This window comes from Hemiscyllium ocellatum, unplaced genomic scaffold, assembly GCF_020745735.1.
Source record: "Hemiscyllium ocellatum isolate sHemOce1 unplaced genomic scaffold, sHemOce1.pat.X.cur. scaffold_261_pat_ctg1, whole genome shotgun sequence".
NCBI lineage: Eukaryota > Metazoa > Chordata > Chondrichthyes > Orectolobiformes > Hemiscylliidae > Hemiscyllium > Hemiscyllium ocellatum.
In genome coordinates, this window is record NW_026868149.1 from 647,690 (window position 1) to 661,800 (window position 14,111).

General features: G+C 41.7%; 1 non-coding gene across 1 annotated transcript; it reads left to right on the forward strand.

The window, feature by feature from the left end:
* trnas-uga (transfer RNA serine (anticodon UGA)) lies at positions 1 to 82 on the forward strand. The gene has a single exon. It is a non-coding gene; the product is annotated as a tRNA-Ser (tRNA).
* The last annotated feature ends 14,029 nt before the right edge of the window (positions 83 to 14,111 follow it).

The following is a 14,111-nucleotide window of genomic DNA, read 5'->3' on the forward strand; positions in this document are numbered from 1 at the left end:
GTAGTTGTGGCCGAGTGGTTAAGGCGATGGACTTGAACTCCATTGGGGCATTCCCACGCAGGTTCGAATTCTGTCAACGACGGAGAATTTGGGTAGCCTTTTACTTTTGGCGACTCAGATCACTTCATCCAGGTCATGAATGGTGCAAATCTCCAGTTCACTCAATGAACTGCACAGATGTACACTTGTTTTGCCAAATTTGTTTAGACTCGTTACGACACAGCGTAAACCCTCCAGCTTACAATAAAACCAGTATCACAAAAACGATTTATGCTGTACAGGAATCTGCAACAATTCTATTGGCCAAGAACTACATGAAGTAAAAATTCAGCACTTCATTTCTTAAGTAAAAGAGAGATAAATTAACAGACCAATGTATTTATATTACCCATTTTGATGTTCCGTTCGATAATGCTATTCAGATAAAACTCCCAGTTAAGGTTTACAGAACAGCACTTCTTTATCAAAACTAAGCAGCTGTAGGTTCTTCTCTTCGGATCTTCCTGTCTCTTCTTTGTCCCTGTGTCAAAGATTTTGTGTCAAAGATCACGGATCGAAAAGTTATTTTCCAGATATATATTTTTTCAAGAAGATTGTTACATGCAAGGTCTTGGCAGTCCTCCTCTCAACAGTTCAATGTCCCCCGTCTCATACCCCAGAGCATCTGATTGGGTCCCTGTTGTTTTTTAAAGAATTTCAAGAGATGCAATTAAAATTTGAATTGAAATTTATATATTTTCTGATTAAAATTTAAACTGAGTGGCCAAACTCGAGCTATTTATGTCTCCAGGCAATGAACTAATTGAATTTTTCGACCCAGGATTACGTTGTTGTCTTATTGGGAACACTTGTTGCTGTGTCTGGTTGTTCTGCTGCTTTTAAATCTCTTAAACGTGCACTAATATGTTTAAAACACCTCGCCCCTACAGGAAACAATGAACCATCATAATGAAGATATGTTTTCATTTTAATTTTTAAATATTTTACCCGAACATATCGATAAATTTTATAAACTTTCGACTTTGTTTTTTCCTATATATACATATAAAACATGAAATAAAGACAATCCCATCTGAACACCATCAGTTGAACCTGCGATAACGCGTCTGTGATTTCATTCTACTGACCCACAACATGTACGATTTTTAAAGTGAACGTCTCTTCCATAAGAAGCCAACGGGATAGTCTCATATTATTACATATATACAACGTTTTAGCGGATTGTGGTCTGTGTACATAACCTCTCCGATCCATTGTTCATGGCACATACATTAAATTTGTAACGCCAGTACCAAACTCAATAGTTTTTTTTTTCGATTGTGCAGCATTTCTTCTGTTTGATGTTGATTTTCTATGAAAAGTTATCAACTGGCAGTTCTTCCCCATGCACATTTTTCCCGTTGGAGTACACCTCCAACTCTAACGTCACGACCATCGATGGCTACTTAAAAGTATTTTAGACGTTTGGCATAGGTAATACTGGTTTAGTGGTTAATATCGACTTCAAATGGTCAATTGCCACGTGGCATGTTACTGTCAGCCGAAAAGTAGTGTTCTTCTTCAGCAAATCGGTTTACGATGCCACTACACTAGTATAGTTTGGAACAGACTTCTGATAGAGTCCGCTGAGTCTGAAGAATTAAAGAAACTCTTTCTTCGATGTTGATCATGACAATTCCTCAGAAGTCTTCGTCCTCACGTTCCGGAGGGTGCTCAACCTGCCATGACCGATGTTACATCCCAAGAACATCACCTTTGCCTTCGTGAATTCTGTTTTATTTATGTTTGTCATCTGTTTTGCTTCTCGTGGTGGTTCAAAGAACTCTGCCAACAGACCCTTGTGATCATTCCTTGAATTGTTAAGGATCACTCCATCGCCTAAATAGATTACACAATTTGTCAACCCGGCCATAACTCTGTACAAGTGTCTTTGGGTGTGGTGGGCTTGTTCTTCATTCAAAAGTGCATCACTTTAAACTGATATAGCCTATATGGAGTTACAAGCGCAGAGATTTGTTCACCAACTTTGACAACGGTACCTGCCAGTAGCCACGCATTATGCCCGACTTGGTGATGTAACTGGCTTGTGCGACTTTCTGGATGCAGTCCTCCAATCTAGAAATTGGATATGAGTTCGATTTTGTAACGGCGTTGACCGTTCCATAATCCGCACAATATTCAACACAAATCATTTGGTTTGGTAACTAAGACAATCAGCGAACTCCACGCGCTCTGGCTTGGTTCAATGGTGTTCTCGTCAAGCATGGCGTTCACCTGCATCTTGTCCTGTCAGCCTTTGAGACGATTAAGTCGAGAGGGATACTGCTTTATCGCAGCAGAATTCCCTACATCTACTTCGTGTTCAATTGCTTTCGTCCTCCCCATGTGATTCTTGCATGTGCCCTGACTCTGTAGGAATAAAAAATCTTTCAACACTTTTCTATGCTCCTGAGACAGACAGCTTTCTAATCCATCCCACTCCTCAAGGACTTCATCATTTTAGAATCTGTTTTGAGGTCCATCAAAATTCAAAGCAACTGAATTCGATTCCTCACTCTGCTGGGCAGTAACGAACAACTCTTCCTCCAGTTCTTCCTTTGATGTGTAATACGTTTTCAACATGTTCACATGACATACCCAATACAGTTTTATTTTCTATCTGACACCTTTGCTAAATAGTTCAACTGACTCAAATTTTTCACAGGGACCACTAAACCTAACTTTAAAGGGATCACCTATGATTGGTAACAGTACTGACAAGTTATCCCCGTGGGAAAACTTCTGAGTCCCAGATTTTTATCTGCCCCCTGCGTAATCCTACGCTGTGCCACCTTTGGGTGTTGTTTTGCTGAATCACCGACAAATTTAGTCTCTCCCTCAATTCCATTACATGATTTAATTGTGTGATCTTCGACTTTGACCCTGTCATTTGTTTCTTTAATTAATTCCAAAGGGCAATCACTTCATGTGCGAATATGAACTTAAAAGGAATTGACTAAGTTGATTCGTTTGGAACATTCTAAATGGCAAACAATACGAATGGGATATCATTTTCCCAATGATTCGGGTAATCTTGACAGTATGCTCTCTTCATGGTCTTCAAGGTCTTAACCCATCTTTCTAAAGCTCCCAAGGATTCAGGAAGATGTGCACTAGATTTAAAGTGTTGCATCTCAGCTATCAATAACCTCCTTAAACAGTCGAGCAGTAAAATTTGACCTTTAGTCCGACTGAATCTGACTAGTTAGGTCATAGCGTGTGAAGAAAGCTACTAACTCCTCTACCAGAATTGTGGCCTTGATACTCCGGGAAGGAATTGCCGTTGGAAATATGGATAGCACATCCATTGTCGTCAACAAGCACTGGTTCTGACATTTAGTTCTTGGGAGGGGATGCACGCAATCAATTATAATCCAACTGAAAGATTCTCCAACTGCGGCAATTGGCAACAAAGGCGCGTTTTTATTGCCGCCTGAGGCTTACCTGCCATTTGACATATGTGACACTGTCAGAACAAGAAAACCACATCCCGTGTGCATTCCAGGCCAATAGAAATGTTTAGTATTTAGCTTGCGTGTGTCGTAACCCTCGGTCACCCCTTATAGGTAGTTCATATGCTACGCATAACACTTCCTCTCTATGTGGTAGCTGCAACACAGTCTTGTGTACTTCGGCCCACTACACGAATCATATCAAGTAGTGTATCAGCTGACCTCAACTCAGCTCCTTCATCTTTCTGTTTACTTGTCACTTGGTGCTGTGACTATTGAGAGTGGGATCTGTTTAACACACAGTCTGGGAAAATAGAAAAAATATTTCTGTTTTAACACCTCAGTTTCTTCGTCTTCCTTGGGCTTCTCCACAATAAGGGGAGTCACTTCCAAATTGGATCTTGCCAAATCATTTCCAAGCACAAACTGAATTCATGGAACTGACACTCTGTCTATCACGCCCAACGTAAATTTCCCCGGCATAAATTGGCGCTGCAACCGGATCTTACATAAGGGAACGCTAAATGTCTGCCCATATATCCCACAAATTACGACACTCATGGGAAATTGATATGAAAGGGTACATATTCGCCGATCTCTTACTACCAGCGACTGGTTAGATCCTGTCACTCTCAAAATTATAGTTTCTTGTTCTTCTCCCCCGTTCTTTCTGAGTTAACGTTACCACAGCAGCAGATTCTTTGTAGAGATCAGGTAATAACTGCATAACCAGCCCCTGCCGAGGCTGCACATCCGTCTGCAGCTTCTCAGCTCTTCTTGCAGTCTCATGTATTACCTATATTAATGCCACCAGTTTAGCTTCTTTAAACACTTCTATTTTCCACAACACCTTTAATTAACGACAAGTACTGTGTATTTTCGTATTCAACTTTGCCAGAATGGAAACAGCTGAGGCCTTTCACCTCCTTTCCACTCTCTTGGACTTTTTTTTCCTGCTCTCATATCTTCCAAGTGCACCCGGTTCTTGGTTTAGTAATGCAGAATCTCCCCTTCTGCCAATTTCGATCCTTCACAGGACGAATATCTGTTCAAAAGCTTGTCTTATGCACCAGCATGTACTCATCTACTAATTCTGCTCCCCTTCTGACTTTCTGAAATCTTTTTTTCTTCCACGTGAATTCTTGCAATCTCTAAAAGTGTGTTTTGAACTCCTCCAGCAGAATTATCTCTCTAATACCCTGAAATATCCTCTCTTTATCCAAATAAGAGTCCATCCATCAAGAGTGTTGTGTTTATTTCTTTTTAACTCAACATATGTCTGACCAGTGTTTCAGAAACGCTCTCGATTTACTTCTGGTACCAGTTCAGAAGCATTGAAAGTAGCCTATTTTAATCATTCATAATCTTTTCACACCTCACGTAATATCATACCAAATCCCTTCCTCGCTCTGACTTCGAGTTTAGTCTGAACTCGCATTACCCATAAATCTTCGGACTATTCCATCTGCCTAGCCATGTTTTTCCTTGAAATGAAGAAGGCTTCAACATCATCCTCATCAAAATGTTGCGGAGTAGTGACACATTTACATATATCACTAATTTCTCTTTTAATTTCCATCCTGTTAACTTGACTTTGCTGACAAATTCGCAACTTCTCAAGTTCAAATTTTCTCTTTCCTTCTCTCTCTTCTCTGTTCCTTTCTTATCTCCCTTTGCTCATCCAAGGAATTTCTCTCTCTTTTTCCTCCCTCTCTATCTCCCTTCTCTCTGTTTCTCTGTCTCTCTCCTTCTCGTCTCTCACTTTTCTCATTCTTCTCCCCCCTTTCTTTCTTTCTCCCTCTCGCTTTCCTCACTCTCGCTTTGTTTATCTTCTCACTCCATTTTCCTCGAGACTAACTTCATTTTTTCTACCTCAACTGCACTAAGTTGTTTTTCCGTCACAGCTTAGTGTTTGTGTAACTCCTTCAACTACTTTATTTTGTCCTTGGTTAATCCCAAATCTAACTTATTTGTTAATACTAAAAGTATGGCCTTTTCTTTCATTCTAAACTTTCTTGGCAAATTTGAGAAACATCTTCAAATCTCAGAACGTCTGTTGCAATTTTAAGACATTTCTCTCTCTTATATTTAATCAACCACAAGTCTCCAAATATAATCACTTTGTCTCACTTGCGTTTTATTTAAAGATCTAGTATACTAACGTGGAAGTGTTTCAATTTGCTGGGAATTTCCGTTTCCCGAAATCTATTCAAAGTTGTCCAAACAGGTTCAAATCCAGGACGATCTCCAAGATTGTTAGGACACAAGGTAAACACTCCTGTGAAATTTTAAACCAGCAACACAGAAAATAATTATCCCTTGCAGGAATCTAAAATTTCGAGTGGCTGAGGGCTACTTAAAGTAAAAATTGACAACGTCATTTCTGAAAATATAACAGAGAATATTTAACGAAACACTATTGACAATTTCTTTCTCCAAACTATCTTTTAACTACCCTTCGATAATACGAGTCCGATACATTCCCCACTAAGATTGACAAACAACACTTCTCATCTTAAAAACTAGCAGCAGTCGGTGCTTGTCTTCGGAGCTTCCAATGTCTTCTTTTCCCTTTGTTTGCAATTTTTGCGTCACCAATTACTGAACCAAAAGGGACTTTTAAGAGCTATTTCTCAGCAGTCTGCTAAATGCTGGATCTTAGCAGTTCTCTTCTGAACTGTTCAATTTTTCCGGTCTTATGCCCAAGAGCATCTGATTGTTTCCTTGGCTTTTAACATTGTCAATAAAATCAAATCAAACTTGTTTGGAATTAATTTTTTTTCAGGGTATATTTTAAACTGGTTGGCCGAATGCAAATTTGTTTTTCATTTCCAGGCAATGATATAATTGAGTTCTTCAAACCAGTGTTACTTTGTGGCGTTTTGAGAACACTTCGTTCTGTGTCCGGAAGTTCTGCTACTATTAAGTCTCTGAAAGGTGCACCGATATCTTCATAAGCCCAATGAGCCAAGAGTTGGTAAATGAGTCGAGAACAGTGCGCAAATAGCCGTAAAGACATTCTCTGTGCTGGAGAAATCTGTGAACCTGCGGTGAGCTCCTATGCTGAAGTGCAAGGACAACGTCTGCAAAATATACCTGAGCCATGAAGGAGTGGATTCGACTCTCCCCTGATCTTTCTGTCAGACAGGATATCCTTTGGAACGTTCGGACTGGGTATACAGTGCACATTCCTTGAATTAGTCCCTTGGGGAATCAGGAAGATAAAATCCTGATCATAGACCAGCTGAGTGCAATTCCCTCGCTTCTCAATAACCAAAGTGTTATATAACCCTGGTCTTTCCTTCACATACTGCCTGCGTTTGTGTAAAACAGATCTTTGTCCTCGCAGCCTGGCACTCAGAGGGAGATGCACGTGCGACCGGACAAAACTAGAAAGAGACGCGACATGGAAATGTGTCATCTGTCAATTGTTTAGCCTGATGATCTGTTTTTGCCGGCTGCTGTCCTATCATATTGGGTTTGGGTTTGTGGGTTTTTTGGAATTTGCAAGTTACACATGAGCACCGTGTGTGACTATTTAAGCGCACTGTCCATGTTCACTTCAACGGTTCACATTGTCTGGAGAGGTGTCTGGAGTTCCACCTAAAGCTGCCTTTTTCCGAGAAACTCACGGACGTGAAACACAAGGAACTGGTAGAACCTGAAGACGTCTTCCCCTCTGGAAGTAGGTTTGCCTACTTCCAGAAACTCAACCGGTGCTACAAATCTTCTCAAACCTCTGCCCCTGTTGGGATTGTGCCTGTGTGACTCCCTCTGTGGGTGAAAAAGTGGATCGATTCATCAAGGGTATTTCAACACAGTGAGACCATGTCAAACCTCTCTCCATTTGTTGTGCCATTTAAGATCACAGGGATAATCCCATTTACACTTGACCTGGAGACATCAGAACACGCAAAATTATGAGTCAAATGGAAACGGGGACTAGAATACATGGATAAGTATGAACAAAACAGCATAGAGGGCTGAATGGACAATTGTCACGTTGTCACAAATAATGTAGGACAGGGAGAAACTGGTCTGCAGCGAAAATGATCAGAACTGAAATGTCAAAAGCAGTGTAGGTTTGCTCACTGAGCTGAAAGTTTGAGATCCAGACGTATCATTACGTGGCTAGGTAATATCATCAGTGGAACCTTTAAGTGTAGCGAAACTGTTGTCTCCTTGCTTTCTATTTATACATTTGTCCTGGATGGAGTTCGTGAGGTTTGTGGTGATGTCATTTTCTTTTCGTTTTCTGAGAGGTTGATAGATGATATCTAGATATATGTATTTGTTTATGGCGTTGTAGATGAAGTGCCAGGAGGAAGAAACCGACAGCAACCGACGTCACAGTCGAAAGAATGTACAACGGAAAACTACAAACTTGCGGATACAGAAAAACAACAAACACTGACCAAATACTTAACTGCACCAGCAACCATCCCAACACACACAAACGAAGCTTGTCAGAACACTATTCCAACGAGCCACCATACACTGCAGCACAGGCGAACTTCGGAATACAGAGGAGAACCACCTATACAACGTATTCAAGAAGAATAGACACTCAAAAAGTACAGTCCGCAGATTCCTCGAGAACAAACCACGGCAAGCAGAACAAATACAGCCAGAAACACTAACCACCTTACCATCCATCAAAGAAGTTTCAGAAATGACAGCCAGACTTAAGACCCCTCGGAATCCTAGTAGCAAACAAACCCACCAACACTCTCAAATAAAAACTAACAAACTTAAAAGACCAAGTGCAACTCATGGACAAAACCAACATCATCTACAAAATTCCATGCAAGGACTGCCACAAAGACAACGTAGGACAAACAGGAAGAAGGTTAGCCACCAGGATACACGAACACCAGCTATCCACAAAAAGACACGACCCTCTGTCCATCGTAGCCCTACACACGGGTGAAAGAAAAACATTTCGCCTGGGACAACACATCTATCCTGGTACAGGCTAAGCAAACATATGCCAGAGAATTCCTAGAGGCTTGGTACTCCAAACCCAACGCCATAAACAAACACGTAGATCTAGATACCATCTGTCAACCACTCGGAAAACGAACAGGAAATGACATCACTGCAAATCGCAGGAACTCCATCCAGGACAAACATATAAATAGAAAGCTGGAGCCAACAGCTTCGCTTCGCTGCGAGGTCGGCACTGATGATGTTACCTAGCCAGGTAATGAAACTTCTGGATCTCAAACCTACATCTCAGTTAACAAACCTACACCCGAAACCTCAATCTGAGCTACAAACCTTACAACAGCAGTGTAATTGATGAAAGGGACGACAGGGTCTGTTGTTTTCTGTGGTTCTCTACTGTTTCTGATTCAGTGCTCCCAGCGCTCCAGCTCGAGTTCGATTTCCAGTCAGGAAATGGGAATTTTCCTGTGCTCGTTTGTCGTAGTGGCAGCATTCCTAAAGCAGGAAATGATGGATGTGGCTGAGAAGTGGTCATGTTTTGTCAAACACACGATTCAGGTTAACATAAGACAAAGAGCTGCGGATGCTGGAAATGTGACACAAAAACATGGAATGCTGGAGAAACTCAGCGCCTGGCAGGATCCATGGAGCAAAGTAGAGCTAGTGTTTCAGATCGACAGAAGCAGGTTCGTTCGGTATTTCAACATTGTAATGCAGGCACATTTTCAGTATTATGTGTGGGATCATCATATTTATCAAAACTTCTCATTAGTTGCCAACCGTCACTTTTGCAAATTTGAAAGGTTTTATTTGGCGGTAATGCTGCTTCCGTTTCCATGAGCTGGTGACAAGCTGTGATTTAATGGTTACCTTTTTCTTTTCCTTTCTGTCACTTAGCAGCCATGTCAAGTAGACAATTGACCCTTTCAGTGTCTTCCACAATGTGAGTTTCCATTTGTCTTTCTATGTCTGTTCATTGTCACCTTCTTTCACAGTCTCTGCCCAAATCCCTCATTTCCCATTTCTGGTCTTTGGAAACTCTGACTGCAGAAGACAGTGTGAAAGTACAGCTGATGAGGCAATTTCTCCTCCCGCTGACTGGACTGTGTAGAACTGGGCTCACATTCTCTAGATAATATATCTGTCACTTAGGCCTGAGGCCTTCGACATGTTTCCTTTTAAATTCCAAATACAATTCATAATATTTTGCTTTTCGTGTAAAATTAATAACAGTGACAGCAGAGAATGATCAGCGTGTGATATCCGCAGTGATTCCTGCCTCACCTCGTTCTTCCCAACAATCTGAGAACGAAGGACGGAGAATAAACGAGGAGGTGAAACAAAAGCGCTTCTAGAACCGAGGTAAGAAACTCCAAATCGAATTAGCAGAAGAAAACAACGAGGTGTCAAAGAGGGCCATACTCGATGTGATTGTTCGGTGTTCGAGATGGGAAAGCTATCCAGCCTGAGGCACCTTCATGACTCTTGTTGCTGACTGAATCAGAAAGCAGATGTTTCACCAGACCTGCACGTGTCTCACTTTGCTGTCCCCACCACCTCCCCATACCAGGTTTACATTTTCCTGCTCTTCTATGAGGTAAATGATACAACGTCATTTCGTGTCTATCACTTTCTCAGTTCCAGTTCCAACATGGCTTCGATTTCAGAGCACATGTGAAGGTCAGACTGCAAATCCATTCATTCCTGTTGCGAAATGATTGAGTCGCTAACATGCGAACTGCAGCAAAGCATGATTCAGGATTTATGATGTTGGATCATTCGCGTTGAAAAACAGCAGACAAAATCTAAATGAGGCCTTTCAGAGACTATCTTGGGATTAATTTGATAGAGAGGCGACATCAACAATCCATGGTGGACTGTGACACTAGAAGATAAGTGTTACCTTGTTTTCAAACCGTGTTGCCTTCGCACTGAAAGCAAACGCGGTACCTTTGTTACAGAAAGGGTGAGGGGACGGAAACTGCACTCCTTACCAGGATGATAATTCCTGTTGTACACGTTGGCGCACGTTCAAGACAAGGTGTGAGAGCAGCTTAACAAAGTTTCAGACATCAACTAATTGTAATTGCTTTCCATTTCACTTCTACAACAGGTATGGATTGTTTGCATCCAATTAGAAGGACTATGGTAGCAGATATCCGGAGAAACCACCACGGCAAATCCCGCGCCCATCATCTCGCTGTTTTTTCAGTTTTGTCGGGTCTAAATTCGAGCAATCCATCGTTAGCAGCAGCATGGCGAGTTGAAAGGTTCAAGAAACTAAGTCATTCCCTCCTTCTCCGGGGTATCTTCGGATGATCAGTGAATCATATCTCATTGATAGAGACATGTTTCTAAAAGTGTCAGGTTCTACGCAGACACCTGCAATAGGTCGGGAACAAGTGAAGAAGCGGAGTGGGCAAGTCAAATAAAAGTGCATGGCAATGATGACTGGAACGCATGAGGCAGGAAGTAATCGTGGAGCTGGTGGTGTTAGGCTCAGTGTTGATGCCAATGGGTCTGCCTACACTGCCCACTGTTGATTCTGGCTCACACTCACTCCAGGTCAATTCACCACAATAACCCTCTTCCTCTTGGTTTGAGGATCCCTCTGGGTGTGTGAACGCGGTCAATGTGCCAAGAAAGGATGGACACATTCTCCTTATTCTATCCGTTTAAACAGATGAACAGTGCAGTTTGACACCAATGTAAGTGCACATTGACTTTCCCTGTACATTTTCAGTGGAGAATGTTAAACTGTGAAATGTCTGTGCAAAAGCGGGCATTGATTGCAATTCGCACCAAACAACATTTTACACAAAAAAAACATTTCGAAACTTTTTGTGATGAAGTGCTTAGAGAAATACAAGTGTGGATGGGTAAACACACACCTAGTGTAGGCACTGTGACTCGGTTCGTTAAAGTGCTTCTCTAGTAAACAAGAGAACTTGGATTCAAATGCCAGTTGTGGGTGTCCACTCTTTCAAAGGCTCATTGTTTCATCTTCTTCAGATGTCATATTGCTGATACCGCAGCTTTCTGACTTTGAGTTCAGCCTGTTGTGATTTGATGCACCTAGAGTTATTCCCTCCTTTTGTCTCCACTAATGAATGTTGTTTCTTCCAGTTAATACAAACTGGAATTTCTTTCCATTGTCCCACAAAAATTCTTTTCTTCTCTTCTGTTGCGCTCGCTCCTTCACTCCTAGTTTTAGTGGGAATGACGAGTTGAGGCAGCAGATACTGCAGATTTGTCGGGAAATGTTGTGGCCATAGCACAGACACCAAGAGCTGATCATCTTCATTTTCTGCAGACAGCGATCTTTCACCAACAGTAAATACATCATTGTCATCCTATATTTCGGATGAAACTGCTTTTATTTCCGGAGGAAAAGATGTTGCATTTAGAATTCGAAAGACTCATAACATGTTGAGTAAATAATGTTTCGTTACCGCAGCCCTAAGTAACAGATACAGTATCAGGAGAATGTGGGCCCAGCTATACACAATCCAGCCAGTGGCGGGAGGACATAGTCTCTCAGCAACTTCACAATATGCTGCCTCCGAATGTGAAACATTTCAAAGACCAGAAATGGGAAATGAGGAATATGAACAGATTGAGCGTCAGAAAATGTGATACAGAGTGTTGCATACATCACACAAAGAGACAAATAAAGACTTCATTGATTTATACAAAGGGGGGACCAATTCTCCATTCGACATGGCTGCTGAGTGAGACAAAGTAAAAGAAAAAAGTAACAATATAAACACAAACCTTCAGCAGCTGAAAGGCAACGGAAACAGCATTACAGTCGATGAAACCATTTCAAATATGTCGAAATGACGGGTGTCAGCGAATGAGAAATTTTGATAAAAATGTTGACAAAACTGGTCATTTCCCCACCATCATGATATAGCAATCTGTTTCTGTCGATCTGAAACATTAACTCTGTTTCTCTCCACACATGCTGCAAGGCGCATAGTCTATCAGTCAATCCCTGATTTTGTTTTAGATTTCCATCAACCGTAGTTATTTATTTTGTGTTAGCATGAATCACGTTTGGCACAAAGGTCAATCAATTCTCAGCTCCACACTTCATTTCCTGTTTCACAAACACTATCATCACAATGGGCGGGAAGTGCCGAACTCCCATCCTCAGATTGGGAACTGAACGTGCGCTGCGGCAGTGAGTGAGTAGATCCATAATGATTACTTCCCCAACGAGGGCGACAGAAAACACTGTCTCTTTTCTCAATGACACTGCTTTTGCATTTTCCTTTCGGATCAGTCTCGCTGCAGATCGGTTTCCCCCGTCTTACATTTTTTACAGCTTTGGAAAATGACCACTTGGCCCATCACACTTTGTGGCTCAGAGACATCATTCTATTATAGTCCTACTTTTCGTTTTTGCCACATAATCTCGTTTATTCTGATGTTTCCAGGGCAAATGCCAATGAAATTCTCCCTGTGATCGTAAATGATAGAATAATGGGACTGAAGTTTGACATGGTCATACTATGTTGTAGGAGAATGTGAGATGCTGGAGATCAGAGCTGAAAATGTGTTGCTGGAAAAGCGCAGCAGCTCCTTGGATGCTGCCTGACCTGCTGCGCTTTTCCAGCAACACATTTTCATATTATATTGTAACCCCCTTGAGAAACTCATCCTCATTTTCAGCCACAGTGGAAGATATATGGACACATTTCCCCAGAGGGGCAGAGGTCGTAGGAGTATACACGTTCCATGTGCTTCATGTTTAAAGTTTCTTCGACAAAACACAGCTTTAGGTTGAACGCAAGCCCATTTTCCAGTTAATATAAAACGTTGCAGTGAGCTGTGATATAAAATCGACACTGAGCTGAAATACTCCCACAGGTTGTTCATGTGTAATGTTCAATTTCCCAAAATCCACCGACCTGTGGCACCTGGGAATCTGAAAGAACAGCGACAAGCAAATAACCCTCATTTAAATCAACTGACACACGGCAAACTCGCAACACTTTCACGTCGGGTCTCGTTTTGCTTCTCTGCCTGTTTCATCTCCATCTCCTTCTGACCATCCAATTCCGAAGTCACTGAGCTGTTTGATATAAACGCAGGAAGATCGTAAATCCAATGATTACCTGAAAGCGGGGCTATGGAATATCAAACACCGAGTATTGAGAAGGTATGTGCTTGCACACGGCAAGATAAAGAGATACCAGGATCTTATCTTCCCGATTCTCATAGAATGCACTGTGGCAGTTATACCCAATCTCAATAATCCAATCGATACCGTATCTGGAACACAGATTGGGGAGAAACAGTTCAACCCCTTGCCAGCTCAGGTACATTTTGCAAAAGTTGTCCAGTAACTGCAGTTGGTCACAGGTCTACAGAACAGAAAATGTCTTTTGGCACTTGCACTGTTCACATCTCTTTCCCAATTTTGTGGTCCATCAGTTCAAACGTATTTGCACATGTACATGTGCAACTGAACGGTTTGATGAGTGTGCTGGAGATTTGCACCAATCCTTACCTGGATCAATTGAATCCTCACGCCCTGATTTGATCCCAAACAATAGGATGGGTAGGAAACTTCGGTTTTCTCTGCACTCAGCCGTAGTCGGCAGGATTCCAGCCTCCGTGGGGAATTCCCAATGGATTTCAAGTCGAACACTTTAACTATTCGCC